Below are 14420 nucleotides of genomic sequence, written 5' to 3' on the forward strand. Positions count from 1 at the left end.
AGCAAACACACACAAAAATCTGCATTCACATAGCAGAGACTGATTGCTCGGTCATTGCGCAGAATCTGACAAGTTGTGATTTACTAAACGCAAACGATTAACAGAAACACATTGATAAAGGTCATAATGAAACAGTAAAAATTTTGACAGGCTTGTCTGAGGGAAGGTGGTGTTAAAAGGCGTTGCTCTGTCATGGCGCTGCCAAAAATCCTGCCTTGATTCATGCCTTCGCTGTCAGATTTTACTTTTTAAACTGTAAAGCCCGTGTCCCGGTGGTCGGACAATAGAGGCATTTAGTTCCCTCATCACTCACACTGGAAGGTGTGTGGTCAGTCTCATCAGCAGTTTGGCAGGCCGTCCAGAGAGACGTCACCTTGTTTTGTTTTTTTTTTAGGGCTGCATTCCCTTCACCATACCTCCAGTGACTCCAAAGTGACGAATATGATAGGCCAGACTTCTCGAATGCTGCTGGAACCTGGGCATCTGGACTTTGTCCCAGCTGCTGTAGTGAAGTGTAAACATAGCACTCTGTCTGTGCTTTTCAAAGCCACTGATGCTGGCATTAGGTGTAACGCCTTCCCTGAATGACTTTGGTTGGCTCTTCTCACCTGGGTGTGTGTTTAGTCTGGCGCTGTCGTGGAAACATGCCAGTAGTGTCATGAGGAAAGGTTAGGACATGGGCACCTATGTTTTTGGACTGCCATATCATATCAGACATTCACTTCATTTACAATGCAAGTTTAACACTGCAGCCTCATTTGGGAAAGCAAAATACAGTCACCGCATCTGTAATGCAACCAACCCCTGTCAATTTGACCATTTCTCCCTCACTGGAAAGATTTGCTTTTTTGGATTTGAATTAGAGTACTGATAATTGTGCTCATAGTAGGCTTGTTTCTCCTTTAAATTTGAAACTTTTCAGGTGCACTGTAAAGGTTTGACTTGTCAAGATATCTTCTATTGTATTATGAATTATTAGTAATTTTATGATCTCTAATAACACTGCCCTCAGAGCTCATCGTTGGCAACCTCTTTATCGCAGATATCATAATCCAGTATACTGAAGACTGGTGAATAACGTGATGAAAAAAAAAAACATTGGAGTAAATCATGGACATGAAAAAAAGTGTACACAAACCCTCTTAAAATACCAGATTGTTTTATGTCACCAACAACCTGCCTTCTCACCATGTCCTCAACCATGGAACACACCACCATTTCCCCAAAAGGCCACACTACCTTCAGGAAATAGACCCATAATAGGAAGGTTTCTGATTCGAAACCTGAACCACCAAGGTGCCACTGAGATGTCACTGAGCAAAGTATTGTCCCCACACACTGCTCCCTGGGTGCTTGTCATGACTGCTCACTGCTCACCAAGTGGAATTTTGTTGTGTGCACCGTGTGGTGTGCTGCAATGTTTCACAATAACAATCACTTTTCTTTCACTTTCACAACTCCACAAGTGACATTTCCTTAAACTCTGTTACCAAGGTCACTGCTCCCTTGTGCCTCACATGCTTCTCTCATCAAAAAATAAGAGGAAATGAAAATGATAAAGCTCCTCCTTTATGCTAGAGGCAAAAGTGCTGTGATATTTAAAAATAATATTTTTTAAAGCATGATGCAAATTGAATTTACACTTGATGAAACAAACAGGTCTTGTGCTGTTCCTCAATGTAACAAGGTGCCCAGCTTCGGGCAAGGAGGCGTCCCCTTGTCTGTAGGAACGCTCTGCATTGCAGGCTAATTAAAGTGCCCTTTCTAATCTCAACCAACTTTCAGAGACTGAGGAACGTTCCCAAACCCTGAGGGTTCCACTTCTCCATTCCTGAAGATTCAAATCCTTCTGCTTTCATCAAACCGCATGGATGATTACTAGAGCCTCAGATGACCACTGTTTCCATTTTTCCAATGACAGGAATGCGCTTGTCCCACACACATGTAAAGCCATTCAGAGATTTTGGGGTTGTCTGGCACTGGTGCCCGTACACAGAGGTGAGGCGAACACACACATCGCCAATGTGGTCAGACACAATGACCCGGCCCCATGAGTGAGCCCCACCAAGGAATTTCACACCCTATTGACAATGGTACTTCTGTCAGCTGCTCCTCCACACCCATTAAGCCTGGTCATCCTCATCCTAGCACCCATCTCACATCCGTGGTGACCAGACAGGATGGTGTGCTCTGTGCAGAGGAGGAACTGAAGTGTATGTGGCCAATTACAATGTTGTCAGTCCAGAACTAGAATTGTGCATATTGTCTTCATAAAATGTAAATTATTATAATATTATAATAAAATATAATGTTTAAAAATGTATTTTCAGTTGTATAGTGTAAACCTCATGCAAGCAGTATTCAAGACACAAACCTACACAGAGGAAATGTAGATGATGTGGCATGACAGTGTAGGTCCACGACGCTAATCTTCAAGTATGAAAAACATACAGTGAGTGAAGAAGAGGTAAATGAGCAGGAAAAGGTGATGATTATGTAATAACAACAGAGATAAACCAGTTTAAAGCATCAGTGCCATGTGAATGAAGTTCTATCCAAATCAGCTGACTGTCAATGACGGTTTCTCTGGTTGTGTAATGGTAAAGCAGTTAAAGGCAATGTGAATATTCAAATGAGGTAACAGTAATTCAGTAATAAAAACAGTTTTATCCTGTCTTGTCTTTGTCAGAAATGTTCTGAATTCCATACTGTTAGAACATTACTGTTAATTATTCTAGATTGGCTCATCTCATTACAGTCAAACCCTCGTCAATGCTGATATAAATATCACATAACACATTAGGGGCTATAATTTGATTAGTCTCTACATTTGACCACACCTTTATTACCAAAGAGGAAAAATACATAAATCCAGGTACCTTGATCCAGTTTATTATCTTCCTTACATAATTGTGAGGTGCACCGCAATTGAATGATTTCCAGAGCCACATCGTACCTGACCTGAATCCCGCCACAAGCCCCCCTTTAAATCAGTGGGAAACACACCCACACACCCTATTCAAACTTACATCCACCTGATGTATTACACTATAAATGATTTAACAGGATCCTTTTATCCTTTATACAAACTCTGTTTGTAATGCACTATTCCTGAGATGCCCGTCTCTTCTCCATTCCTCTCAATATGACAAGGGGTGACAGGGCAGGGCTGATGGAGGGGAGACTTCACCAGTGTAATAAGATTGGGGAGTGGCTGAGGCAGCTCTCTGGCACACTGCCTATTTGGTAGATTTTTGGGTGCTCAGGGCACTAATATTGCAAATTGAAAGGTGGGGCTTCAGATGCTCCAGATAAAGAAGCCAAATTAAATTTTTCCCCCCATACCCTCAACTCCCAAGTCAAAGCTCTGATTGAATTATGCCATAGAGCTTTGCTTGCTGATCTCTTCTCATTTCTCTTGTGCATTTTTTGATCATATCACATGGATACCAAACCTGCTGAGAGGCTCTAGTCTGCAGAAACCACCACAAATCTGCACCTTTTCAAGTTAAATTTATCCACGCTCCTCAAGAGCAGTGTGGACAGAGGGTATCCCTTTCTGTTTAGTGTCAAACTTCCAACTATTCAACATGATGAAGACAACAGCCCAGACATTTGGCTTATGTCAAACCTGCTGTATTTGCCACACAAATGAAGGGGAAAAAAGCCCAGAAGTACCCTGTATTTCTGTTCAAGGTTCAAATCAAAAACTGTATTATTTCTCATTGCATGTTACATCATTGCATGTTACATCATGAACACATCAGCTTCCAGTCAAAATAATTCCCATAGGACACCTCACACCACTATACAAGATCAAACTGTCCTTGCTTTTGGTGAAATTATGTACGTTTAACCTCTAGTTGTAGCCTGGCACCATGTGTAGCCTGGCACGCTGACAGCTGAAAGCTTTATTCAGCCCTCTGCAAGCAAAAATTGAATTATAATTGTGAGGTGGTGATGTGTTCCTCTGTCGAACAAGTTGCGGTGAAGACCGATGGTGATAATTCATCAGGGGAGATTGGCGTGCTTGATGGTTTATTTAGCACCACTCTATCCTTGATCACTTTTTTTAGCAATCCATACAAGGTGATTTTCACTTCAATTATTTGAATGACCTGTTGTCATTTATACAATAAGACAAATTATATAAGGAACAATGCATAAATACCAGTGATAGCAATGATGGAAATGATGATGTTACAGAGGTCCTACAGACACACCCCTCTTGTCACCTGGAATGTGATTCTGTGACATTTTTACTAAATGTTGCTTTGTAAAATGGTCTAAGAAAACAAAAAACCTGTTCAAGCTTCTCAGAAAGTGAGTGTGAATATGTGAGGGGAGCGAGATTCCCATCCCGTGTATATCCCAACTTTACTAACTCACTGCCTGTGGGTTGTAATAATAGTTATGAACAGAGCAGCTCCTAATCCAATAAATACCTTCCTTGTGTGGTAAGTCTAGCATAAAAAGAGCAGATTACTTTACATCCTGGATACTCTGTCAATGCAGCAGTTTTATGGTAGCTGAACACCCTGTTCTCATGTGCTTCAGAAAGAAATATCCTCACAGAATAAAATGTGGTCCTATCTAAGTGGATTATGATGTAATTTATCTTCCTGAACCTCCAATTCGCCTGCCAACATCTACCCCACAAACACAGGCCTGGATACCAAGCCAGGAGCCCTAGAGAGGAATCTTTTCCTTGGCAAATTACATTCCCTTGTAATCCTGTGTAAATGTCTCTTCCTTTCTCATCCCAAACTCTGGAAGACAGAATTAAACCTCCTTGCTTGGATTATAAGTGTCATAGCAAATTGCATAAAATACTTTGAGGTGCAGAACACTGTCCTGCTGTAGGAATGTGGCTCTGCTGCAAGGGCCGGTCCAAAAGATTGTGAAGTAAAAGCTCCTTGTGCTGCATTTATTCTTATCCCGCTCTGTAGCTGTGAGACTCTTCACACAAGTTTTGGTTTGGCGCAGCCGCTCCATAATGACCTGTTTGTCTTGACTGCTTCTGCATGTCAGGTCTTTAATGCCTTTATAATAACATTTTCTGCACATCCTGCAGTTATTTCATTCTCATTCTCACTTCTCTCCAGTGTCCGGTGGCCATGGCCCATGGAATGCACAGTTTAAGACTGCAAGTCCCCTCACCTTTTGGCATTGTGGGCCATGACCTGGGTTCTCTAATTAAGAGCAGTCCTGCATCCCAGCAGGCTTCTGCTGATGGTTAGCTGCCTAATGCTGGAGAAAATAAACAGACTGAGAAAAGCTGTCACGTTATTGACATTCGCATAATGAGTGACAGGGACACAGAACACTACTCAGGGTGGTAGTAGCCTAGCGGGTAACACACTTGCCTATGAACCAGAAGACCCAGGTTCAAACCCCACTTACTACCATTGTGTCCCTGAGCTAGACACTTAACCCTAAGTTGCTCCAGGGGGGACTGTCCCTGTAATTACTGATTGTAAGTCGCTCTGAATAAGGGCGTCTGATAAATGCTGGAAATGTAAATGTACTCTGGTCACAGTGAAACATTACATCGCCTTCCTGTGAAATTTATGAACAGTTCTTCTATATCATTCTGATCTGTTAATAACTAGATGAGAGGCTTTAGAACTTTAGAAAGTCACATAACATAACAATTACATTTCTGCTCTGCATAGACAAAATGAAAAACATTTAGTTTTAGTACAACAGGCTGTACTGCTCACATAAAACAAGTGAGCAGTCAGAAGCACGATTAGAAGCTGGGCAGCAGTATGTGTATAACTGATTCCATAAGACATGATGCTCTTCGCAGTCACTGTGGCTGTAGCCATTATGGATGTTGGGGTTTGGTGAGGCTTATCTAACTTTATTGGCTGTTCTATTTGAATTCAATGCTCTATTTAGGGTGGTAGTAGCCTAGTGGGAAACACATTCATTTATGGATCAAAAGATCAAAGAGTCACAGGTTTCAAACCCTAACTTCACTGCAGTGTCTTCAGGGGGACTGTCCCTGTAACAACTGATTGTAAGTCGCTCTGGATATGAATGTCTGGCCATAAATGCTTGATTTGTATGAACAAGTTTATATATGTTCCAGAATAGATATTAATCAATTCATTCACATGATAGAAAAAGTTGATTCTTTACAAATGACTAAGTTTTGCTTCAATATTTCTCAAGAACATTTTCTGAGGCTAATTTGTTTGAATAAACAAGCAAATAAAAGAAGTATAATGGACTTGCTTTAAAAGGCTTATTTCCTGAATAATGGGTGAGATCTGAAACTGACGTGCAGCTCCACTGAACAGCAGAGACTCGGTCCGTCACGCACTCCCTTTGAAGTGTCCCCGGCCAAAAGGCTGGTTATAGCTCCTGGGCATTGCTTCCTCTGTGGAAGTGTCCTTCCCCTCCTGTGATTAGGTAAAGTGTGTGTTGTTGCTCCCTGTCTGAACCTTTTGTGTGCCTTTGTCAACAGTCAGCCTTGTCTGAACCGAAGCGCTGGTGTTGATGGGATGAATGCAGGGACATGACAATTCGGCCACTGTTGGCAAGTTTTACAGTCTCTGTTTCTGTCGCTCCCCTTGCATATTCACACTAATTGCTTATGGTAATTCAAACTGAATTTAGTTCCTTTAGAACAACTAAAAGTAAATCATATTATGCAGCATGCTTTTGTTCATTCTTTCTTTCCCATTTCAGATCATTTCAAATGTTAACATTTACATGTTAATCCACAGCCCTGGCTTTTGGATTTACGAAATGTGTTGAATGTATGTTTAGCAGTTTAGCAGCGACTAGTTTAAAGTGCATTTGAGGCAGATTTACATGCAGTTACTGGCTTTCTACATCCTTTCATGCTGCTGGGTGAATTGAACTTGCCAAATGAGGGTCTCAGATTGTAAAAAATGTGTAGGAGGGGAAGCGTCTAAGGCTGGAGTCAGGTGTCCAAGGGTATTTTGTGGTCTTGCATTGAAGCGACCATTTGTTATTTCCTACAGACAGCCAATTAGATCCTAACCTCCACTTCCTCTCCTTCTGTAGCAGACATTTCAACTTCAAAGGACAAAGATGTTTGTCATTCATTTAATTCAATGATATCCATATATAGAATTATTACAATCAGTTTATCAAGTTTTTAATCAAATTAGAATAACAACAAAACAATGCAAAACTGCAAAAACTATTATTATTATTCCCTTTGAAGTTGTATTAATCATCCAGTGAATTCATCAGGGACTTTTTGAACCCTCAGATGCTTGAGGAAGTAAGTCATCTTTTAACCATGTCTGATAAATGCTGTAAATGTAAATGTAAATGTAAACCATGTGACCGTCCTGCTCTGGCAGCACTGTAGTGCCCCCAGCGGATTTTCTTCATTGATGGGAATCTGTGAATAACTCCATTGTTTCATCACATGGGCTTGCTGCCTGGATCTGTGTTGACTAGAAATCACTCTAGGGTCTTGTAAATCACACAGAAGATGACTGCTTCAATTAAAAACCTTAAATCACAAATGTGTACCAAAATGTTGTGACATTAGACAGATGGAACCACACAGAGACACATATCATCAGAAATCTAAGCCCTAATAAAATATTTCTCAGCCATATGCATTGTCCAATTATACTGGTTGTATAGTATTGTTGTTGTTTTTGTTTATCATTATAATAAGAAAAAACTATTTTGTACTATTTATTTACCATCTAACTTACTGGCCTGATATTCTGTCTGATTCTGTGAGCATAGTGGCCATTTTGAAGTCGGCCATTTTAGATCCAAGATTTTTTTAAGGTGTATCCATATAAATGGTCCACCCTGTATATTGTTTGCTGCATCTTTGATCTTGCTGAGAATGACCCAGTTATTTGTTTATCAAATCCAGTTATTCATGTTTGACTTTGGGAGCCGATTTTGAGCCGATTTTTGAGCCGATGTGTCTGCAGAAACTGCCTCCCATAAATCCCAGCATGCCGCAACTCATGTAGCTGCTCTTGATGGAGAGAGCTAATGAGAGGGAGATCTTGGTGAGTGACTGTTTGAAATGCTTTTCACACCTCCTCACCTGTCACCTTCAGCACATCATCCCAGAGCCCCCCGCCCCACACCTGGCAAGAGCTTATGAGAGTGATGGATGTTGGGTAATTTAATACAGGGCTTATTTTTTAATGGGCCTCATATTGAGAAGTCAACTCCATAGTGCAGTGAGTTACTCAGAGGGTGGCAGGAAGCAGGAGACTAGGCTCAGCAAGAGGTTGAAGAAAACAGGCAACAAGAATTTCTTTGCATTGGAATTCAGCAGAATTTGTAACGTCTACAGTTCTTTTGTCACAATGGATCCTTTAAAAAAAGACACATAAATAATGAAAGACTGCTGTGAATTGTCAGAACCTTTCCAGAAGCCATTATTCATTCACCTGAACATGACTTCACATTTTGAGTTGAAATCGTAATGCTCATCAGTTAGTGTAAAATGTCAAACTGAGTAAGATCATTAGACTTCATGTTAATTGGCAATTTTCAACCCTGAACTGTCACAAAATGGTCTTGACCCCACAATCACAAGACAGGATAAGATCAGTTTCAGCATCCTCTGCACTCCTCATTCTTTCATTTTTCTAAAGAAATAAACTGTGGCAGATATGCATTTAACTGACCCTCAGTTAACTGCATTTGAAGTCTTTTATGCTCTTTTATTGGTTACGTTCATGAAGGAAGATGAAGATGCTTGCAGAGTAGGATCGCTAAATACTGTATTTAGAAATGTATTACACTGTTGTAATTAAAGACTAATGTACACAGAATACATATCCGAGTGTGTTTATTGAAATTACTTTGCAATGACTCTTTCACATTTGCATTTTTTAGTGTAGCAACTCTTTTTAAAGCATTTTGAATATGTATCACTGAATATGTATCATATTACTTTGCAACAATAGGTGTGCAATATCATTTTTCAAAAGGCACACAGACATAAGTGCACATACAAAAAAACTGAGCCTGTCAACTCTGAAGACTACTCAGAGACAAGAAAGCAAGAGCTACAACCACTGGCTTCCACAACTGAAACTTTATTCATGCATTAAATGTAATTGGATTCAGAAAATTGTAGATTCTGCCCATGTTTCGCTGGGTTGCCCTATAAAGCTGGAAGTGATTAGACTCCATTTGCTCCCTTTCAAAAAAACTGGTGAGCCACCCCTCCCACCAGCTTAGCTCAACGTCTTGCGTACGTCTTACCATGGCTGTGGCTGCAAATTGTTACATATTGCTGAAATTAAACTATCAAAACCAGAGAGTTTCCATATCTTACTTTGGGGGGCTGGATGGATAGCTGAATGTAGGGAAACCAACCCAGAATCATCTGCCAAGTCCAATCTCCTCTGCCAGTAGGGGGCGGCCTACTGAACATGAATTTTTTTGTGCTGTTGCAGGCTTGCAATGGCCGAGATAAGAATTTGGTTTAAATTCCGTCTACCAGTGGCACAGAATGCCCCAACTTCTGGACTATTATAAAAATTAGCAAATCAGTACTTCCATCCTGGGCTTTCAGGACACACAGCATAAAATATAGACAAAATAGCTTTGGCTTATGCGTATAATTCAAAACCAAGATGGCTATCATGTGTTGTTCTATATCAGGGGTGGGGAACCTAATACACAGAATGTCAGAGTGATGCAGGTTTTTCAATAAGATTCTTGATGCTTTAAAGCTAATGAATCCTATTTACTGATTTCAACAAATAATAAATTATTTGAAATCCAAATACACTTTGATTAATCATAATTACATGATAAATTATTTGGAAAAAACATCATGGAAAAAACATAACATCATGGGTCCATCATGTGCCAGGTTCCTCATGCCTGTTTTACAGAGTACTTGGGATGGCCATGTCTGGATATGTCAAGAATTAAATGTGTGAACATACAATGCATCTGAAGCTCAATGGAGTCTCTGAGTTCTTCGGGTTCCCCAAGGTGCTGAGGGACAGCATCTCTGGGTAAACATGCTTCACAATCCTGCAGATGCTTTCTTTACTGCTTAACAGTTAATCCACAGTAAAGCCCTTCAGAAATGCAACAGAGCAGAAGAGGACAAGAGAGAGTCAGGAGCTCCCCATGTTCTCCACAAATGTGTGAGTGTAGGCTGTTCATCATCAGCCTCATTATAATGTATTTATAAATCTGCACTGGATCTTCCTCCAGACCTGTCTGTCTGGCTAGAGCAAAGGAGGTGAGATGACAACATAGCAGGGCTTCATCTGATGAGCTGGTGCTGACCGGAGAGGATGATCTATGGGAGGTTGCTTAAAAAGACAGATAAAAAGATAAATCTGACGTGTTCAGATAAAAGGAGCGAATGGGAAATTATGGATTGAAGGAAGCACTATGAGTGGATAGCATTTCCTACAAAAGTAAGAGTGCGAGAGCACCAGGCGGAATGAGGAGCGATGGAGAGACCTAATTCCCCAGGAGAGATCTTGCCGGGGCATTAATCTTTGCTGTTTGACAGCTTGCAAAGTTTTTTTGAGAAGCAGCGTTTCCTTGAGCCGTTATAATGCTTCAGTCAAGCACAGCTCAGCCCTGACGGAGGGGGCCATCCCCAAGGGGGGCACTTCTGATTCAGCAGAGTCCAGCCTGGCTAAGGGTGGGGTGTGTGAATGCATGTGTGTGTGTGTGTGTCCTCCTGTATTTATAACTAGTGTGGAGCAAATATCCTTCCCACTAGAGCAAAATCTGACAATTCAGTAAAACAGACAAAATGTATTATCTTAACACAAGAAGCATTAATTGGAATAAGACATGGAGAGTATTCCAGTTTTAGTTTATAAGTTTTTAAATAATATACTGAACTGAAAGTGATTAGCTGACTACAGCACAGCACCCACTGCACACAGTTGTGGTCTCTGCTTTTAAACCATCCCTTACAAATCTATACAATAAGCAGCCATGAAAGGTGCCCGGGGCAGTGTGTGGGGACTTCAGTGGCACTTTAGTGGTTCTGGATTCGAACTGGCAATGTTCCGATTACAAGTCAGTTTCAGGTTGATAAAGAGACAGTTAGACAGGAAGGGGTGTGAATGTATCAGAGCACCTGGGCAGAACACCAGCAGATATCATTGGAAAATATCAGTGGAATAGTCACACAGTGGGAGAGTCATTGTCAAAATGACAACAAAGAGTGTCTATCTCTCTCTCTCTCACCCACACACACGCACACACACACTTTGTTGTATAGATTTGTAAGGACCTAATAACTTAAATTATATATAAAGTTAACCCTGTACATAAATTACCCAGCACATTTGTCTCTTAGAAATTTTATAAAATCAGTGATTTTTAGTTAATCATATCTTGTGTTGACAGTAGTACAAAGACAAATACATGACACAAACATGTCTCAGTCTGTCTCTTACTGACTCACACAGACAAACACAGTATTTTGCCCCATACATAGTGATATATTACTTATTCTCTTTCTCCCTTTGTCTCTCTCTTGCTCACACACTTTGACTTTTGGTTTGTCTGCAGTCTCTGACAATGCTTGATGTCACAGGCCGTCCTTCAAATTAATGAAAGCACAGGCATTGGTGCTCGTGATTGAAATTAAAATTCTGCTGGGTTCTGGAGGGTGTCAGGTCATGGTCCACTCTGTCCACCTGTAAATCAGCCAACAAATTAGTTTTCAACCCTTCCTATTTCAAGGATAGTGGCTGAATGATGACGAAAAAAGTCTGACACCAAAAAAGACAATGGCACAAAACTCCTGTCCGGTTCTCGCTGGGAAACGATCCACATCCATGCACAGAACTGTGGGAACCCATGCAGAGAACAATCCTGCTGGAGAAAGCTGTGTAATTACCACAAACATGTTTCCTGCTTAACCGGGGTAATTGCTTCCTCCTGTAGTGCCTCAAAGCCTGAACTAAAGCTCCGTTCCCCTCATCTTCTTTGCTCAGCCCAAGCGTGCCCCATCAGCACTGTCTCCATACAGCCTGGCTTAGCTTCTGTGGACTCAAAGGATGCCAAGCAGAGCGCCTTTATACGTCGTCCTGCACAGATTGGTTTTAATTGCCTATAATGGAGTATGATGGCATTAGTTTGGCATTAAAACAAAATTCGAATGTAACATCATTGAAAACTGACATCAGGAAGCAGCTGCAATACATTCAAATCACTATTACTTTCAGAAAACACATATTGTTTTCCTCTAGCCATTAACTAGTAATACATCTTTAACTAGTAGTCTCATTAAAAAGCAAGCTTCTCTGTGCCTTGCTTACAGCGTAACAGCTCTACACAACTGAATGAGGTTCTTTGGGGTGAGTTTGACTACATCCCACTTTTTTTTTAGAAACGTCCAAAGGCAAACTTCTCCATTCCTCACTCACCTTTTTTTCTTTTCTGCTCCTGCAAGCCTTTCCTCTCTGCCAAATCAAATTGGCAATAGGATCCTGTCACTTGAACAAGAGACGCTGATGCCAAGACACACCATCATTGGTATCCGTGGGGTGTCTGCACTGAGTAATGACTTTACGCAATGGCCTTGAGAGGCAGATCAATACTTTATAATGTTAACAACGATCACTTGGCATTGTGCTCTTCACGACAAATCTATTACATGTTTGTCCCATCATTGGCCTCACAACGCACCCGGCATGACCGATCAATTCGCATGAGAGTGCAGGCTAAAAATGAATACAGAAATTGAAAAAAAAGCAAATCGATTTTCTTCCTCAGGGTCACAAAACTGCTGGGGGACTAAATCTCACCATGGCTGACTTTTCATTCAGTCCGTCTTCTGCTGACTGTTAAAAACATGTGCTACTGAACAACAATTATTATCATCATTAAGTACATTTAGTTACAAAACAAGTGAGAATTAAGTGAAGATCAGTTATTTAGCTGTTATTCAGAGAAGACTGAAATGCAAGGATGACAGCAGAAGATCCATCGTGTCCAGTCAGGGGTAGCGCCTGCTCCTTATAGAGGAGGAAGAAGTTAAGGCAAAATAAGCAAAATGTTGCCTTCCCCAGATTTTGCATGTGACTGCTTTAATGCCAGATGGCCAAAAACTCTGTGTTTCCCATTATGGAGAACCCAAATAAGCATGTATGTCTCCCTGTTAGAAAATGGAGGTGTGTGTGTGTGTGTGTGTGTGTGTGTGTGTGTGTGCGTGTGTGACCAATCTACCCTCTGATTGGTCAGGTCTAAGTGTGCTCTCTAGAGGGTTGTGTTTCCATGGTTCCAAGGTGACATCACAGGTGCTGACATGGTATATCCATACACACACATGTAACAAAATTCACAATCAAAAAGAAACTAATTCATACGCACTTTATGGACACAAACCAGCTTCCTAGCTCTGAGGCGTTGGAGCTGGTGGGTTGCTGGGGGTTAGCTCACCCCCTGCAGAACCCCAACCCCCACATATTGCAGGGGTGATTGGGTTCCTCTCCAGATGTGTGGCCCAGTCCAGGCTAGGGTCTGAGGTATGGAGTGTATGGGGGGGCTGTCTCTGTAATTAATGGATACAAGGAGAGCTATAAGGGTTTTATATTCTACTGACGATTAAACATTAGAAAGGAATTTTGCCTGTCCCTAACAGAAATCTATAGGAGTAGATTTGTGATTTGTCTTAGAAGCATAGAAAATAAATGGAAAAGTAAAGATTTTGCCTGTGTGTATGTGTGTGTGTTCGTGTTTGTGGGGGGCATGGTCTCTATCTGGAGCATGCTCTCTATCTGGTGATGTGCTACTTCCAGGAATGTCACACTCTTTGGCACTTGACGCCACCAGCCTGTCAATAAGATGGATGGTGCAATAGACCCACCACCCCAGTCCCCCTCCCAGCTACAGCATATGGCCTAGCGGGTGCTGGGTAGCTGACAGGGGTTAAAGTCACTCGTTTCAGAAGGTCTTTATTAATGTGTTACATTAGATGATATCCCACATCACTCTGTCCCGCACCAGATCCCACTGATCCCTGTCATACTCAATTGGGCAATTCAAAAGCTGCTGTAAACAGTAACAACTCAATTTCCTCCTCGACTGTAAGCCGAACTCTCTAACTGGATGGATCAATTGCATTCTTTAACATTTGTTTTCTGAATGAGTGTTCTTGGTACAAAAAAAAACATAAAAAAATAAAGAAACAATCATCTCGTTCCAGGGCAAAGACTAAGCAGGTCCCATGGTCTCCATGTGGTTTAGTGAGTTGCCGTCTTGCGTTACCACTAAAGATGGAAGATGAAGGTTCGTAGTTACTTAGCATCGAGTGCATTCCCCAAGTGCAGTATTGGTTTCACACTCAGATGGGTGTTAATTTATGTTAACTGTTCTGAGCCGCGGTCAAGTTCCAATCAATAAGTCGGCCCCTGGGAGAGCAGATTGACCTGTCTTGAAAATCAATTTCAGCT

The sequence above is a fragment of the Denticeps clupeoides genome, chromosome 13 (assembly GCF_900700375.1).
Source record: "Denticeps clupeoides chromosome 13, fDenClu1.1, whole genome shotgun sequence".
Lineage (NCBI taxonomy): Eukaryota > Metazoa > Chordata > Actinopteri > Clupeiformes > Denticipitidae > Denticeps > Denticeps clupeoides.